Genomic DNA, 7544 nt, shown 5'->3' with positions numbered 1-7544 from the left:
AATGAAGAAAGTGATGAAGAAAGTACCAAGGAAAGTGGCAATGTGACCACTTCTCATGAGGGAAGTAATGATGATGATAGCATGATGGAAGACTAGCCTTGGAGACTCCTACCCTCCCATGGTTTGTCTATATCTCTTTGTATTTTATTTCAATTTTGATCATTGTTGGTTTAGTCCTAGCAACATCAAAGGACTCACACCTCGGTACCATTGAGGTGTTCTTTATTGTTCCCATTTTTGAAAATCCAAAATGACAATCTCGTTTCATGCATAGCATAGTGTGTGCATGAACTACCCCCACCTTTGACATTAGCAATAGTGTCTTATTCGGTTTGGGGAAGTTGATACATACGCAACGGGAGGTAATCTAAATTATCCTCTCCGTCATAACAAAAACCCATGCATCATGTAGTGTAGCTTAGTGTAGAATTGCATTTAGTGTAGAAATCATGCATCATTTTTGCATAATTTCCATCATTTTGGCCATTGAGGACAATGTCCATATTAGTGTGGGGATGGGAATTCTAACACTTAACTTTTATTCAAAAACCATAAAAATTGAAAAATTTCAAAAATCATAAAAATTTGAAAAATTTGAAAAACCAAAAACAAGTTCATTTCCTTTGTATATATTGTCTTGTATATATTGTGTTTGTTTATCCTTGTTCACATTGATCGACTACGCCACATCCGAGACATGAGGATATTGAAGACCGCATGGTATGATCTTTCCAATCTCCTTTTTCCTCTTTATGTTAATGACTATGTGGCTTTATTTTGATTAATGCGGTAAAAGCAATGTGAACTTAGGACTTGCATATGTTTATATGTCATACTAGTTGGTAGAATCACTTGCATTAGGATGTTTATATTAGTTGCATCATGACATGGAGTTTGCATGGTTAGAAAAATTTTTGCGAAACCGTCTATTTGGGAAGCTTGACAAGTGTATATAGGCCCTAGTAGATGCTTTTTATTCTTAAGACTTTGCTTGTAGAATATTTGTAAAACACCCTAGGATGTGTCATGCTAGTATCCTTTGACCCATGGTTTAAGGCCGAGTCAAGAGTACCTTGTGGTGTGATAACTCCTTGGCTACCGTTTATTCCAAGGTGACCCTTGAAACCATGCATACAACCATCATCCATCCATGTTCTACCATATATTTTGTCACCAAAGGGAATGGGCACAAAAACAAAAAGAAAATCAATTTGAGTTCAAAGAAATGAAAAGAAAAAGAAAGTTTGCAAATTGCATCAAAAAGAAAAGAGGAGCAACAAAAGACTCCCAAAGCTTCAAATACAAGGCACCCTCGTTAATAATTGGGGTGACTTTGAAAATGTTCAAAAAGAAAATGCAAAAAGTTGAAAAAAATTGTCAAGTATTGAATTGCCAAACATCAAAAGAAATGGCAAAGAAAATGTTCTCAAATGTCAAATGCCACAAGAAATAGGGGGGAAAAACAACAACAAAGCAAACTCCCAAAAAGAAACTCAAATATCTATCAATCCCTTTATCCATCATATCCATTTTTGTGCATGGTAGAGAGGGGACGACCCTTCTTCTTGTCTAGGCAAGAGGGGGAATTCCGCGATCCTCCAGTGTTTCTAACACCATAGGGAGTCTACTCTTGACAAAAGCATTTAACGATTGAGGACAAAGGTACCCTAGCTTGACACCTTTTGGAGGTGATTTATTGGTATCCTTCTAGGCTTAGTAGTTTGAACAAATTGCATCTATGAAGGATTGTGTACCCTTGAATTGCTTCCCTTGTAGATAATTTCCGCCACTTAGATGAGGAAAGTGGCTATTCTTTTGTAGATGCATCCATTATGTGATTTTTGTGTACTTAATGTTTGGATGTGTCGCCATTTTGGCAAGACCCACCTTGCCTTACAAGAAGGCATCCTACCTCATGGTTGTCTTGTTGTGAGTTGAAGGGGCGGAGTGAGACCCGCTAATTGTCTCATATCGGCTAGTATTATTAGGTTAGGTTAGTATTGGTCCTAGTCTTTGTCACCTCTTTACTCGGGACGAGCAAAGGTTCGGTTTGGGGATATTTGATGTGACCATAATTGTCGCATATTTAGCCCCCGAATTACCATTGTTTCCATGCTTTTTAGTGCCTATTTGGGTCATTTCTTATCTTTAGTTCTTTGTTTTGCATATTCTTTGAGATTTTGATCCCTTGGTAGGAAAGGAGTAAGAATCTTGCATTTACATGGCAAAAAGAGGCTAAATTGATCATATTCAATGACCAAGCATCAAGGAGAGACAAGACTAGAAGGCCTTTGTACATATTATAGTAGAAGAGCAATGTCGAGAAAAGATCCTTGAGTCTCCGAGGAAATCCCCAAGGAATTCATGAAGAAAAGAAGAAGAATTGACGCTGCCCAGCAATCCGAACGGATTGAACACAATCCGTCCGTCCGTCCAGCCCAATCCGAGCGTCCCTCAAAGGAATCCGCTCGGATTCCACCTCGCCAATCCGAGCGTCTTGCCCAAAGATCCGCTCGGATTCCCAGCCCAGATCCGGCCGTCCCGACTCCAATCCGCACGGATTTCAGCACAGCACGGATTTCATTCTTCAAGATGCGAAGAGACTCCCTTCTCTGAGACAATACCGGAGTCTCCCTAAGTAGGGACTTAATCGTCATTTAATCTCTAAGTTAACCTAATGCATCCTCCCTAAATTTCACTATAAATACCCCATTAGTCTAATTAGAGGAGCATGTTCCTTTTATCAATAATTAGTGTAGTAATATCAATCAAATCTCTCTTTAATATTGTAATCAAATATTAATCAAGTTCTAATTCAAGATCTAGTTTCTTAATTTCTCTCTTGTTCTTACTTTATTTTGGGTAATTGAAGATTATTTGGGTTATTTTGGGAGATTGACAACCTCTCAATCTAGGATTCAAGTACTTCTATTATTCTTGCTTTATTATTGGAATCATTAGTAGGTATAATCTCTTAATCCCTTTTTAATTATTGCTAATTACTTTCATTTATTCATCATGTTTCATTATGTTAGTATGATTGACAACCTTTCTACCATGATCAACATGATAATGAGTGAGTAGTCTCTTAGCTAGGGTTTAATGGGTGATTAGGGGAAACCAACATGGGGAATGATTCATGCTTAAATCAATATGCTTTCATATCTTATTTACTTGCTTGTTTTGATCTTAATACATGCACATGTTATGTTTGATGAAATGCTAAGCCTATGAATCCTTGCATTTACTATCACCTTCTATCCTTTCAACTTGACTTGTAAGACATAACCCAACTCGAGTCTTGTTAGACCATGCATGTGTTGAGTAGGAAAGACTAAGTCGACTTGTAGGTGTTGTACAATCTAATCGATTCGGCTCCGGGACCCAAACTTTCCTAGGATTGTAAGATATAACCCAACTCAATCCATCACAACAATAATTGCTTGCTTATAATTTGAGAACATGTTTGTATGATCATATCCCATGATTTCCCTATGAACCCATGACACCCTAGTGCTTTTAATCAATTGTTTACACCCCTTATTTCATTCATCTTGCTAGTTTATTTTCATTGCTATTTTAGTTAGTAACCTTCTACATCAACCCAATTTGTGACACCCCTAGACACCACTAGTTACAATAGAATTCTCATTTCAATACCCGTCCCTTGGGATCCGACCTTTACTTGCCGCTTTGCTAATTGTAGAGTTGCTTGTTAAGCTATAAATTGTGTTTTGTATCGACCATTGACCAACGACCACATATGCTTAATTGTGAACACCAAATGGACTCGATCAGAAATTCAAGTCGGGAGTCTTGCTCTAGAATGTACTCCTCTCGTTAACGAAGTTAATAAAAGACAATTCGATTCACCAACCTTCATCACTGGCGTAGATCCTCAGAGGACTGCCTCGGGATAGAGGCAGACCATCATAGGGATCAAGGACCAGAGCCGAGCATCTAAGATGACATCTGAACAAGGGAAAGCTCAAGACCAGATTTGAAAATTATGAGTCGGGATCTGTTTCCTAATCTTAGTTGAGTCGAGTCTAGGACTTTTCTTTCTTGAATTTGAGTCGTTTGTTCCGCGATGTCCTAGGGTGTGTCCTAGGAATCGTTCCCTCGAGTCTGTTAAGAATTTGTCATTCCAATAAAAAGTTGCAGTTTCATTTCCAAATATGTCTTGTTTTCAATCCTCAATCATTCTGAAAGCATGATAAAATGCACAACACACTCAAAGGGATCCCTGGGGTAGAAATATGTCCCGTTTCAAAATGTAAGGTACACTAGGATCTCGTGTTTGATTCCTTTACCTATTCCATGTCTGGCGGTAGAAAACCTCCATCAGAACTAGTGCTTATGACAAGCTTTTAGATGATTCTATTATAAACCCGGACTAGCTCCTTGTTTCCCATATCGACGACGGAAGGTAAGCCCATTCCCCAACAAAATCATCGCATCTCGAAGAGAGAAGAGATCAACCCGTTCTAAGAAGGAATTGTTAGTTCTAACCCAAGTTAGTTGGCGAAGCCCAGTTTTCAGTGTGAATTCAATGGTAACAAGCACTATGGGTAAAAGATCATTTTCAGAAAGAAAAAAAACAGGAAAAAGGAAAAAAGGAAAAAAAGAAAAAAAGAAAAAAATTGGAAAAAAGAAAAAAAGATGTTGAAGTTATTGCAGAACGCTTTTGGTTGAATGTCGAAGTTACGGAAGCCAGAAGTCAAGTCAAGTACCCATAGTTGAAGTTCAATGGGCGAAGCCCAAAAGCTTAAGTAGTAACCTCTTTACCCCTAAGTCCTTCCTGAGACATTTACAAGGGGATAGTCGGGAATTTTGAGAATCATTCCGCTTGTGCTGTTACACGCAGCCTTTAGGGTCCAGATATGGAGATTTGAACCCACATTATTTTCCAACCCATTTGCACTCGGGTTTCGTCAAACCCGAGACACCTTTTCCAACCACGATGTAAGCCATAACCCATTAGCCTTAGCACCAGAAAATGAACCTTCAGAATGACGGTCCACTATTCAAGCCTTTTGTTGCCAAGCTCCACATCTCAGAAAATCACAGCCTTCTTAACTGACCCTAGACATGGGATTTAACGGTACCTTACAGGCTAGAATGGGATACGATATGATACCTTAGGTGAAACCTTCGAGTGTGTACAGACAATCAAAATGCCAAGTTTATGCACCACGATCGAACTACGTCGGATTTGATTTCGCTCCACGCGAATACGTAGGCAGTCCTTCAGAATAAGGGATTCAATCCACTCATCAACCAAGTTGTCATCTTGTCGGTTTCTTACGGGTCCTAACCAAGTCCAAATGAAGCCACCTTTGTTTGAGTCGGTCTTAGCACTTGATGTAGGCTAGGATAAGGATATAGGTTCGGGTGAATAGTATCAAGTCTCAGAATGAGCTTTATCTAACGGTTTAGGAAAAGATGCTGAGTTATATAGATGTGGGTTTGTGTTGGGAACAGAAAATATGAAAGATCCGCTGAAAAGAAAGGAGGCGAGGAGAAGAGTGGCAGAATGTTCCCAACAAGAGTGATGTGTGATGTCTAAGTGCTTTCATAAAATCAGTCTATGTTTAGTGTCTGGGCGAAGCCAACGTTGTTGCTCCGTGAGTTTACTCCACCCTGTCAATGCCAAGTGATCTTGATTCTCATGTGCCCTCTAGAGCACGCCCATGCCATACGATATCTCTGTCCCAAGTCTGACGCCCTTGTGATTCCCATTTGCCATCTTTTGGCGCCGGAATGGCCAATTTACATTTCTACCCCCAACAAGTCAATAATTGAATTAAAACCCATGCACACTTACGGTTTTATTTTCCTTTTTTGTTTTACGGTAGCGGGCTACACCCACGTTATTTACGGGTCATACAAAGTGTCTGAGTCGCATTTCGTGCTCACCCATCAAGGTTCGATTTCAAAATGCCAAAAATTTCAAAAATTCAAAATTTCAAAATCTCAAAAAAAAGTTCTTTTGACAATTGTGAACAGATGGTTCAAATTTTGGGTCGATGACCCAGTCTTTCAAATTCAAAATTTGCAACATGTTCCAATTTCAAGGTCGATGGCCCAACTATTCAAAATTCTCAAACGTGTTCAATTTTCGGGTCGATGACCCAATCTTTCAAATGATCCAATTTCAAGGTCGATGATCCAAATGTGCTTATGTGATGATTATTGCTCGTACATTTTTGCGTTTCAAATATAGCAGGATATGCTTCAACTGGGGGCTCTAAAGGTTTCGACTTTAGAGCCATTACAAACTGGGGGCTCTGAAGCTGTAGGCTTCAGAGACCATTACCAAGATGTAAAGGATGACATACACCAAGAATTCAATTCAATACAAGAGTATGAAATAAAAGAATTCCGTAGCTGAAAGCAAATGATGCAAGCGGCGGCAACCTCCTCGGAAAGTCCCGTCCCATTTTGGGCACCTGCCAGCAGATGATAAGCTTTGGGCAAGTGTCAACAGATGATGAATTTTGGACAAATGCCAGCAGATGATAAACTTTGGGCATGTGTCAGCAGTGCCGAACTACGACGCGGGTTTGATTCCGTCAGAAACGGATACGTAGGCGCCTGAGGATAAGGCTCAACCCATCATATATGCAAGTTTATGGGTCGACGACCAACGATGATAATTTGACGCAACAAAATCAAGAGTCAATCCCCAACAAAGTTTCAGGTATGATCTCTTCTTATGGCTGGCGAGCTTATATACGCAAGTCTAATGGACTATAAATGACCCGCGGAATCCTCAGGTCGAGAGGGACCTGGGGTATACTATGACTTTCGCCTTGTCCAAGCCTCAGACAAAGTGGGGGCTCTGTAGATACCCGTATCCGTCGATATTGGAATTTATAAAGAACCCGACAAACACCCGATGATGATAGGACACATACATTCTTTAGTTGTCATTGTCATTATTTGGAGCTCGTTTTACGATGTAGAATGGGCGTCGTCGATGAAATATTTTATTAATTTAAATGATATTTAGATTAATGTTTGTTTTTTCTAAGTAAATTCATTTTATTGTTTTAATTTGAATTTATTTTCTTAAGTTTATTTTATTGAAAATAAAATGGATATTTGATTTGAAAAACCTTTCTTAAGTTAATTGATTTGAAAAATCAATTTAAATCGTTTTATAAACCGTATTTGAAGAACTCGATTTTTACAACAGTTTTTTACGCGATTTTGAGCTCGTTTTCAACTCGATTTGAGCACGATTTTCGAAGCAAACTCGAGCCAACTCTTGACCCCTAATCCAACCCATCACTCACCCTCATAACCAGGCCCTAACCCCTTCCACAAACCCGTCCTAAACACTCCCCCAAACAGCCCACACAACCAGTCCGTACCCTTTCCCGTGTTCAGCATTACCAAGCCCCAAACCCGCTTCAAACGCCACTTAAACCCGTGCCCATTAACCCTAAACCATACCCTAGTATCCTACCCATATTACCTTAGCTTAACCACCAAGAAACACCCCTCCTAAACCCTACACCAGCTCACGAAAGCTGCTG

Source organism: Silene latifolia, chromosome 8 (assembly GCF_048544455.1).
Source record: "Silene latifolia isolate original U9 population chromosome 8, ASM4854445v1, whole genome shotgun sequence".
Classification (NCBI taxonomy): domain Eukaryota; kingdom Viridiplantae; phylum Streptophyta; class Magnoliopsida; order Caryophyllales; family Caryophyllaceae; genus Silene; species Silene latifolia.
Note: the sequence above shows the minus strand (reverse complement) of the source record.